Below are 12,132 nucleotides of genomic sequence, written 5' to 3'. Positions count from 1 at the left end.
GCGGCCAGGTCAGCGAAGTAAAATGACTCCATCTACATCTCTGTCCCTTCACCATTCCTCCTTCACTCATCTCCTTTAACTATCTGCTCTTCCTACATTCTCCTTTTGTCTTCTTTGGGGGCCTTCTTCCTGTGTGTTTCAACTCCAATCATTATCCTAGGCAGCCTCTCTTTACCACATTCTCTGGACATTGCCATACCATCTCGTTCTTGCTTTTTCTGTTATCTCATTCCTGATCCTGTCTCGTCTCGTAACTGACAACATACTCATCAAAAAACTTAATATCCATTGCATCTCTATTGTCTTACAGTCCAAGTCTCTCTCAACATACTATTAATCATACAAGCGATAAGACTACCTTAATAAGTCTAATTAAACTTTACAATTGTTCAGGCAACACACTGCAATTTATGATAATTGCTAAGGGGCTTAGATCATTTATAGTTGTCACTGGATTTCCGACTTCCTCAGGAACTGCCAATCGTGATTCAATTTTTTTCTCTTGTTCTTCTATGTTCTGTCGAACTAATTTCATTGTTGTTAATTGTTAGCATGCAAAAAGTAAATTTGTTTATATCGTGCCAGTTTTCTACTTGGTGTTATTTTATTTAATGCATTACCTATCGTATTTTGCGTCAGCTATTTTGGTACCAGATAATCATGGTTACATACCTACGTTAAAAAGTAAACGAAATACTTGCCTCAGTTTAAATAGTACCACTCAGAATTTTTTGCAACACTTTTGCTAATGTTTTAATGGTGATCTTCCTGTGGGAATTTTGATCAAGACGCAATCCAAGGTAATACATAAAGTCAGTTTTCTCTCTCTACGACGTTACACTGAATATGAAGTTTCGTACTGCGAAACTTCAATTAGAGCAGCAACCAAGAAAGTATACGTATAGTGTAATCTTGTAAAAAAAAGTTTATTTAAAACACGGTGGAGTTTTTACGTTTTTATCTCGTAAGTTTATTATTTTTTTAAAATTACCACGTTTGATTCGCTGCATTAGCATGCCATATAATAAAATATTGTAAATTTTTGCCACCAGATACATGCTGAGCGTTATCTGAAATTTGTATATTGTAACTACAACTATTTTGTTTTTTACTAATTGCGAAATGTTAACGATAAAGTCATTCCGTGTGTTCCAACAGTTTGGTAGTGCATACAAATCATGTTCTATGGTCCATATTCGAAATATTACTTCAGTATCGTCTGGAGTTATAAAAATATTTTTTTTTTAATACAGCAAGGCTGTATAAGGTCATATGTCCTGTTTTTGTGTGCACATTTACGTACTCGCCACCCAGTATATTCAACTTGAACCCTTGTGCCGTTACAAGTTCAAGTTATAACAACCACAAACATTTCCGCGACGTTTTACACCCGGGATATCACAGTTAGTGAATATATTTGTGAGGGAACTACTAATGGAAGAGAGAGAGGAATAGTGTTAAATTTACTTAAATAACCCCTGACCCGTATTATTGATGGGGGATTGAAAAAAAAAATGAAGATGGCGTGTGAGACCGACAGTGAGGTGTCGCCTTGGATACAAATCATTTTATTCCTTTTGTATCGAGTGATTTTGTTTGATGTATTTAGGTTTCCGACTCATTTACGTTTATATGTGGATTTATTTCATGTCCATTTGTATCGTTTTAGATTATTTCGGTTATTTCACATTAATATGTTCAAGAAGATAACATTCCCGCATATTTCAGACCTTTCCTTTGATTTATTTCGTTACAATTCATGCATTTAATCATTTAAATTCGCTTTCTATTAAAGTACACTTATTTCGTTGTAAATGGGTTCTTTTGATGCTTTTTGATGGTTTTTTTTTTTTTTTTTACTGGGGGCCCTTGTGCTGTTCTCGCCTCCCGCGGGGTGGAGACTGGGTGCGGGGAGGGATGGGACTGACCCCCGAAACAGGCAATCAGGGCCCCCCCCTGTAGAGGGGGGTGAGGGAGGAGGTAGGTCCTGCTAGCACGTGAACCGTGGACGCGTCCCTCCGTCGCTCATCTGGACACCATTGTCCCAGAGGCGGGCGCCGACCGCATGCCAATGCAGGTGTGACAATGCCGCGACTGTCCGCTCTCCCGTCTTCTTCCTTTCCCTCCCCTCACCGTCGAAACCAACCCTTTTTTCTCTCTCACACACACTCGTTCCCCGCCTGCCCGACGTTCGCAGCTGGACTCACGAACCCAAATCACACCAACACACATCCTCCCATACCGCGTGCTCCTGAAATCGCCCTCAGCACAGTCACGGGGTTCGAGTCCTTACTGCAACCCCCCGCCAAAACCACCCCGACTCACAAACACCCCAGGGTCACCGAACATCCGTTATCTACATCACCGTTGAAACCTAATATCTATTTTCACAAACTAGATGGTAGTTGGGCGGCAATCCGCGGCCTGGAACTCTACCCGGGGTCCTGCGGTTCGATGCCCGGATCTTACATTCGGACCTTCGAGGCCAGAAAATGGCTGCGATGACAGTTACAGTTGCAGCTTACCCTGCGGCGGTATCGCCTGATTGAGCAACAAGTCTGAGCAACTGGACTTGTCTGCTCTTCGCCTTTACCGACTTAATTTTCAAATTTTACCGGAATTAACATGTTTAATATATATATTTTTTTTAAAGCGAGCGAGTTTTTCAGTATTCGCCAGCGTTGTGTAAACATCTAACCTCAGGTAACGAGAAATTTTTCACGTGTTCTCATGTTGCAAATAAATTTGTAACACGAAAACTCGGATACGAAGTGTAACGTAGAGTTCTTTAAAATAAAGCCTAGCTAGATAAATGTACGTAAATTGTTGTTTTTTTTTTTTCAACTACACTTCTGGTCGCGAATCACACGTTACTTTCTGCAACCACCACTAGAATTCTCTGCTGGAGCAGCTACGTCAAATATCGAATAATTCCATTTGCATACCGAAAATTTAAACTACACAATGAGGCGGCTCCGATAAAAGCGAAGGGGGGAAATAAAATCGAAAATGTACTTAACCCCGGTCTTGGACCAGATAATAAATAAAGTTTCTCTTTGGCTTTGTGAACTTTGTGGTTAGCACCATCCGCCACAGAGGGCAGCACCGTGGTTACACGTTTCCGTTCCGTGCGTTTTCCGTCCCTTTCACGCAATAACTCCTACCAAAATGCCTTTTATTGAGAGCTAAGATTTTTTACACATCAAAATCATATTTAAACTGATATCGGTCTTAAATCTCCATTGCCCCACTGGGTACGCCTCCTCCTGTTCCCATGTACCCCCTCCCCCTCATCCTTGATGAATTTTATCGCGGCCAGAAACAGCAGGGAGTACTGGCTACCCGCATATCCGAACTGCTCGCCGTGTTGCATACACAGGCACTTCCAGGCGCAGCAACAGCTCAAATTGGCTGTCTATAGCGCCGCACAAAAAAAATCTAACAAACCAAGCGGCCCAATCACAGCACATGTCCTCAATTTGCACGCTCGCAAATTCTAATAATTAATTAATTTTAAACATTTTAGGTTTTCTTGTTTTATCGGTAGACATATACTAATTTATACAATTGTTTTACATTTACGTGTTTTTTTCCAAAGTAGCCTAAGACTTCATGTTGAATTTGTGACTAAAATATGTAGGTTTTATTATTTTTTATCGTCTTATAGTTTCATTTAACTAGAGAAAAATATGTTTTGGCTCTCTGAAAAAATTACCTTTATTTTTAGTAACTGCGTGAGGTTTGACGTTAATTTTAAAGAATTGTACGTAAAAAAAATTGGGGTTAAATGTTTATTCGCAACATGAAAACACACGGATCTACTCGTTACCGTGTTTACATGTTTACACATCGTCGGCGAGTTCCGAAAGACTCACACTTGTGACGGGAGCGACGCGATGTCTCGACGGAGGAGGGTCGTTCAGGATCCAGCCCGGAACTTGTAGGGGGTAGTGGTCGACGAGCCTGCTCCCCGCCGCGGCCGAGACCTGATGAACAGTTCACTGTCCTTTGGGTGGCGGCAACGGGGGCGTTACCACAACACCGAAATACCACAACGCCGAACGTACAATAACGCCGAATACCATAACGCCGAATGCCAAACGGACCGCAACGCCGACATGTACATAGGTTCACACCTCTAAAAACATCGATACTCCCCCAGGCGATTGATCCCGTTAGGGCATGGTCCTGGTTAGGAGAAGGATAAGTCTTTTACATGCCTGACACTGTTGCCAGTGTCTAACATGGGTTCCGAGAAGCGGGAAATAAATACGCCATTTCCAATCGCGGCGTGTTACTGGCGAGAGCACGGCTAGGTCGAGAGGTTGAGGAGACCCATTCCAACTTCGGCCCCACCGACCCGCCCCCAACTCCGCCGTTCACCCCCGGACCTCCTACAGAGCCAGCCCCCTCTGTGGGATCTGATAAGACAGCTATAAAACTGTTTTGTACCACAACGCCGAATGACCGCAACGCCGAAATACAGTAACGCTGAAAAATGTTGCCGTACCACAACGCTGAAATAACAACTGAATGAATTTGTGTGTGTTTCTTAAATGTACCTTAACGCCGAAATACCACAATCTTACCTAACCTAACCTATCGTAATATAACCTAACCTAGCCTATCCTAGCCTAGCCTAACCTAGCCTAAACTAACCTAGTCTAACCTAACCTAGTCTAACCTAACCTAACCTTTGTGGTAGTCCTGCAATGACATTTTTGGCGTTAGTGTATTTCGGCGTTGTTGTGCGTCCCCGCGGCAACGTGGCTAAGATAACGTGAGTTAAACTGACAATCTAGCACAGCAGAATTGGTAAATAGTGTTTTTTTTAAGTCACATATCCCAGAATATTAACAAATTGACACACACACGCACACACACACACACACACACATATATATATATATAATACATAAAGACAATAACATATTACACGAAAAACTCACTGTTAACACAAACATGCAATCGAAAAGATACATACCGTGACAATAAATGTGACAACACAATACACAAATAACAAAGTAAGATTGCTTTTAATTTATATCTGCTCTACCAAATAAATCACATCGATACAAATATATATTTTTAGTTGTTTACGACACAAACTATAATAATCTCTTTTAATAGTTATGAAATATATTAGTGTCTGATTTTCTTTCCAGTAAAAGGTTCTAGATTGTATCAGTAAGTATTATAATTTTTACACACTTATTTGTCAAACTATTCTTTTTTACAAATAATATTAATTGTGTCATTTATTCTATGATTGTAATACGGAACTCTAGAGCTTATATGAGACTTTATAACATATCAATAGAAATAAGATAAAAGAAACAGTTAATGAGAAATAGTGCAATGTTGATAGGACACCAGATGAATAAATAATTTATTTTTAAATTAAGTAAAAATGTAACATAGTCAAAAAGACTGTCTTGAGATAGAAATTTTTCATAAAAAACTATTAAGGTAGGAAATAGTACATATGTAGGGAAAATTTAATGTTGCCAAGTTGCGACGTATTCACTGCAAGCGAAAGAGAGCGCTATCGATTACGAGTACACACACACCTTGTCACTGGCTCATAGAGACGACGGCTGCATTTCGCTCTTCCCTTCACTCCCCTCCATGTGGAGCGCTGCGAATGCATTTATCGACCGCCCACGTGACCTGCAAGCGACACGCACCGCTCCGCAAGAACCAATCACGAGGCTTCCCGCTCTTCCCCTCCCCTCTCACCCTCGCTACACTTTACCACTCTACTTTCCCTCCTCCGTCGCGCAACGTCATACCCTCGCGCGCAACAACGACTTAACTACTCCGACTCGCAGTCCACGCCATAGCTACATTGCACCGCCCAAACACGTAACCACTAGAGAGTGAACATTTAGGATCTCAAATAGCGTGTGCCATTTCAGTGCCACTTTCAGGCACAAATGTACGATTTTAAATTTAATTTGTACTTTTTAAATAAGGAAACCAAATAATAAATTTACATTTTTAAATTAATTTAATTTTGTTTCCATTACTGTACACTCCGACGTAATCTTGTGCTACCCAGTGCACCTGCGCTTGTTCGCAGGCTTCAATTAGATACTGTTTGCTGACGATTTGTGATCGCAGCATCTCGGCCGCGGTTCGCGTCACGTTTTCTCCCTGTAACAGAATGACTTTCGTGCTAGTGAACGATACCCCAAGCCCACTGCTAGCAACTTTCATTTCTCGGAGGCAAGCATAGGTAAGGGTTTTTCCATCACGTACTGGACTAGGTTACAGCCAGCGGCGAAGCCTCGGGACGGTCCACATGACGCATTTCCCAGGCGATTTAGCAAATTTAAACCCCCCTCCCCTCATCACCCACCTGTGGCTTCGCGGGAACTCCAACCCGGAGCATCGACCCCCAGTGAACCCAGGAGGGGACATTGTCTCTTCAAGGACTTTCGCCCTTGTCAAACAGAGCCCTCAGCGAAGTCTAGCGGTGGGAAAAATCCCTAACCTTGCTCTGTGAGCTGGTCGCGAGCGCGCTCAGTGCTCTCTAGCGGACATTTCAGTGACCCTCCAGGCAGGTTCTCGTCTTGGCCGCCAGAGTGCACTACTCATCCCTTTCATAAGAGACAGCTTGTCACAATCGACCTTGGCAGCAGTTGTAGTGAGATTGCGATCTTAGTTCGCCGGCGACTCGCGTGAGAGCGCGGCGAACATTTTGCAGTCTGCTTCGGCCATTCGGGCGTTCCCGAACACCTTCGGGCAATCACCACCACACCCCCCCCCCCCCTTCTTTGGCTGGGGGCAGTTTCTTCCTTTAATTAGGCGCCCCGACGCCATTTTTTGGGGATTCGGCGGGCAGCATCTGGTCTGTGCGGACCACGCGTCGCGATCCGCGAGAGTTAATCTCCGTTGTTCGTCCCAGACTCGACACTACGTCATTTAGTCGCCAACGTCAAGGCATAGAGGCCTCAATTTTCTTATTTTTAAATTTTGCTGCCCGCAATAGTTTTTTGGTAATCTAAATTATTTCATCTAGTCTAATCATGATTATCGAGAACTTCCGTGCCGCGAGCTGCCTTCTCTGCTCCTGCAGTCAGCCTACATGACTTCACCCCACTGGTTTGGGCGGGGTCCAAAATCAGCCTCGAAGTTTATCTCCAAAATGAGCTCCAAAATGAGCTCCAAGTTCAGCTTCGAAGTTTATCTCCAAAATTAGCTGCAAGTCATCTCCAAAATTAGCTGCAAGTTAGCTCCAAGTTTATCTCCAAGTTTACACAAAATGATTCCTTCTGGACTTTAATCGACCGAAACCTCCGGTGCCAGGACACAGGATATAATTAAATTTCATTTGAAAAGAAAATTAAAAACACATAATTGTTTCTTTCTTTTGAGCCTGCGAGCTCACTTAAAACCAGTATTAAGTTCGAGATGTATAATTGTGTTACTTTTATATGTATTTTGTTGCCCCGGGGCTCCCTCCATTTTGTAATTAATATGTTTTAATACCAGTGTACTTAAAAGATACAAAAAAAAGTAAATTATTTTAGTAAAAGGGCACTTATATAAATCAAACCACCAGTCTTGTTAATTCATTATTATTTATCCCCGATCCACATAGCCTACTAGAGTTGCTAGGAGGTTATAAATAAAATTCTTTTGTATGACGTCTGGGCACCTCTGTGATTATTGTTGTTATTGTTTTGTTTTCTGGGCTGATGCTTCCAAGGCCTTAATTTAATTATTCATTTTTGAGTATTTACCTGCAGCCCAGCGTTCGTAACAAGCGCTACTACAATGTGCAGCCCAGGAAGTCAACGTTGCAGTCCACGCCATAGTTACATTGCACCGTCCAAACACGTAACCACTAGAGAGTGAACATTTAGGATCTCAAATAGCGTTACTACGATGGACAGCCCAGGAAGTCAACGTTGCAGTCCACGCCATAGTTACATTGCACCGCCCAAACACGTAAACACTAGAGAGTGTACATATAGGGTCTCAAATTGCGCTACTACAATGTGCAGCCCAGGAAGTCAACGTTGCAGTCCACGCCATAGCTCCATTGCACCGTCCAAACACGTAACCATACGACAGTGAATTTAAATAAAATACATTACCCCATAATAGTTATTTACCTTAGTTTGGTTTGTATACACTTTACTTTAAGTTTCTTAGTTATTTGAATAAGAACACTCTAAATTGTTATTTACAAGAAAAATACTCTAAATTAGAGAATGCATTTTATAGAATTATCTGATTTCCACCACATTTTGCAGCCTTTGCTTGGTTTGTATTCAAAGTAAAGATTTACGCCTAATAGATCCATGTTATGATTCGTGATAGCCTATAGAATTTAAGGGGGTGCCTCCCATTTCAGGTCAAGGTTTTTATATTTACAGTAATTACAGATAAACGTGTAGACTTTTTCAATTGTTTAACTTTCTCGAAATTAATAATATATACAGCACATACGTTTTGCATAATTAGCTGCCAAAGTTACATTTTTAACGTTTTTGGGTTGTACAAATAAGGCGAATTCACTTTAATGAAAAATGAAACTTTTTATTTTTAAATGCAATGCCACTGGCTACTTCAAGAAGTGGTTTTAATTTCTTTCAGAAAATATTAATTAATTTTACCTGGTATTTCAAAATTCTCAAATTTGTTACGAATTTGACAGCCGAGAAACATGAAATAAGATTTTGTGATAGAAATGCAAACCATATCATGAAGTGGCCAGTGGCATTGCAGTTAAACCTAAAAAGTTTCAGTTCTGCAATAAATTAATTTCTCCTTATTTGTACAATCCAAAAACGTTAAAAATGTGACTTTGGCAGCTAATTATGCAAAAATGGATTGTGCTGTATAAATTTTTAATTTCGTGAAAGTCAAATAATTGAAAAAGTCTACAAGTTGATCAGCAATTAATATAAATATAAAATCATGACCTGAGATGGGAGGCACGCCCTTAACTAGTTAATATCACCAGTCGAAAATTAGACTGAAGTGGAATATCAGGAATTATAATAGACTGTAAATGTTCACAAACTGCATTCACTCAACAAGAGTTCATAGAAGAAGGTTTAATGAACTGAAAATATTTGTTAGGTATCCACTATATGAAATAACCTTTTAGAAAGTAAGAAAACCATAATAATTTAGATTATTGAAAACATTTGTTACGTCTTTAAGTTTTATATTATTAATTTTCTCATACGAATTAAAATTACCTGCTAGCCAAAACATACTAATATAGATTTATTTTTAATTTTTGAAATTACAAATTTGGAATACGAAAGAAAGAATTTTTACCAATAGGAATTACCTTTTGGGAAGAAGTAATTCTGTACCCTTTGAACAACTAAATTCATTGATACGAAACTAATAGTATAATGTTCATTGACTGTAATCGTCTATAAAAGTTTTAATAAGATATCTAATACATAAACGAAATGATGGATTTACATACTTGTAAGAACGCGGGAACAGTACAACATGGATGAAGGGTGGGGGGGGGGGAGGAATCAGAGAGAGAAAGATGTATAAAGAAGATTAGCCGCTAATTGGCTGTGTTCGCGTAAAAAAAGTTGTAAGTTTTTTTTTTTCCCGAGTACTTCAAGAATTTTATTTTACGACTTGCTTTTGCCTCGTTCTACACGTCTCAAGTTACTCGCCGAGCAGAATATCTGTATTTGTATTATTATGGAGTTTTAAGTCTAGTCGTTAAGTCAGGCCATAAAAGACGTGACACAAATAAGGGATTTGGGGGGATTCGGTCATGGCCTTTAGCGAGGAACAATTTCACCATCCTTGAAAAACATTTTCATCTTTTATATACATATAAACATCTGACATAAGGCCTTATCGTTCCATTAAAACCATGAATACTTCACATATATATTACTGTTATAATTTGTAAACACTTAAAAGTTTACAATTGAAAAATAGTTCTACATTTTTATTATATAGGCAACTTTAATTATGTATTACATGTTTAAAATTAATATTCATGAATGGCTAATGATCATATGTACGTTATATGTATGTGTGAATTTATATTTGTAGTAAATACGTATTAACAATGTAACCATAAATACAATTATTTATCTAAAGAGATTACACTTTTGTCAGAGAGAAAATGGTTTACAGTTTAAAAAAAACACCACTGAAATTCGTTGTACCCAAGAAGACCATTAAGTTCGAAATAATGTATTCGAAGTCAGTGCGTGTTGAGTAGCAATAAAGTATATTAACATTGACAGTCCAAGATTTTTAGGTGGTAAAAAATTATAAAATAACTTTTTTTTCATGTGTTTTCCGAGACTTGCAATAAAACCTGCCGATTCCTAGAATCATTCACAGAAGTTTTTTTTTTCTTCTTCAAAATCGAACGGGTATTGGCCCTCTTAACTGTCAAAACCATGCTTTGCAGCGGTCGCGGTTTCCACGTTATGCAAACTGTGAATCTCTCATCACTCTGTTTTAGTATCAAAAACGTGTCTATAGTAATTTAAAAAATTACTGCGTTAAATTACAATTTTACATTCAATACATAATTCAGGTCCCACAATAATTGTAAGTTCTGTAGTAGGTTAAAAATAATAACGTCTAGTTACAAATATATTGTATTATTTTTTTTATTGATTTTTCACAGTAGAATACTTATAACAACCAAAAATACTTTGACGACGGAAACTAATCTGCTACAACCATAACAATATTTGAAGGAATTACTTTTTTGACGTGACGTCTAATAAATCGATGAACGCCTGCTGCACGCACGAAAAAGGATGACTCATTGTCCCGTTACGAATATTGTCCTGTTACGCTTCGTCCCGTTACGCTCATTGTACGCTTGCGCCACATGTATCTATCTTCCACTCGATTGGAACAACCATCGATTTGACTTTTTCGAGGCACATTAAACTTGAAACACTCCCATTCGTTTCCTACTTTTCCTATCATCGTTCTATCCTTAACAGAATAACACAGATTGGAAGAAGTTAAATAGCAAACATGTATAAAAGTTATAGTTAAAATAATCTGTTCGTTAAAGTAATAAACATATTTGAATTAATGAGTGCAAATAAAAGTAAATTTATCAATTAAATTGTAGATTTCATTTCACTCCTTCTTTGTATCCATACAAAATAGTGATAATTCAATAAAAAATGATTCAATTTTATTCATAAAAGTATGCAATCATTTCATCAATGTTTTGTTATGACGTTGTCACGTTAAACTATCGTCCGTAAACCGACATTACAGACAACCAATTTTGTGTTTTTAATGCCTAGTAAGTAAATAATATACTGTTACGAACGCGAGAGACCAGACCACTATGGCAGGTTCGGAGCTGGCTGGCGGCCCCGCACGGCCACTGACGTCACGCCGGCTGCATTACAAGGGTCGTCGCTACCCCTACCCCCCCCCCCCCCACCCGCACTACCGTGTTGTTATCTGTCGCTGAGCGACCCTTGGGAATTCCGAAGGGTCGCCGCGTGGAGCAGCGTGGATTGACGCCGCCCTTTCTGGACTGTTCGGGGCGTCGGGGGTCGGCCCGGGATGACGCGACTCGTCAAGGTCGTTCTCGTTTGTTCGATGAGGGCACCCCGAGTGTACTTAAACAGCGACGCCGGCCTCCGCATAAGTGCCGTGAATGCCGCGAGAGTTCCGAGAAAGTTCCGAGAGTTCCGAGCAAGATCCGAAAATTCCGAGCAAGATCCGAGAGTTCCGAGCAAGATCTGAGAATTCCGAGCAAGATCCGAGAGTTCCGAGCAAGATCTGAGAATTCCGAGCAAGATCTGAGAATCCCGAGCAAGATCCGATAGTTCCGAATAGATCCGAGAGTTCCGAGCAAGATCCGAGAATTCCGAGCAAGATCCGAGAATACCGAGCAAGATCCGATAGTTCCGAGCAATATCCGAGACTTCCGAGAGCGAAGTGAAGTGCAACACCGGCGAAGATGGTTAGAGGACACAAACTCCCCCCCTTCTCTTGAGAGTGGCGTGACACGGAGTTCGACTGGATCGTGAAAGTACATATGGCGACTGAGTGGCGTGAGACTGTGTGTGTGTGGACAGGCGCGAGGTAAGGGGGCGAACCACTGTCGAGCCTAGCTCCAGTGAGGAGTGCGAACTGCGG

Source organism: Bacillus rossius, chromosome 15 (assembly GCF_032445375.1).
Source record: "Bacillus rossius redtenbacheri isolate Brsri chromosome 15, Brsri_v3, whole genome shotgun sequence".
Classification (NCBI taxonomy): domain Eukaryota; kingdom Metazoa; phylum Arthropoda; class Insecta; order Phasmatodea; family Bacillidae; genus Bacillus; species Bacillus rossius.
The sequence above is the reverse complement of the archived record's forward strand: the minus strand, read 5'-3'. Positions refer to the sequence as shown.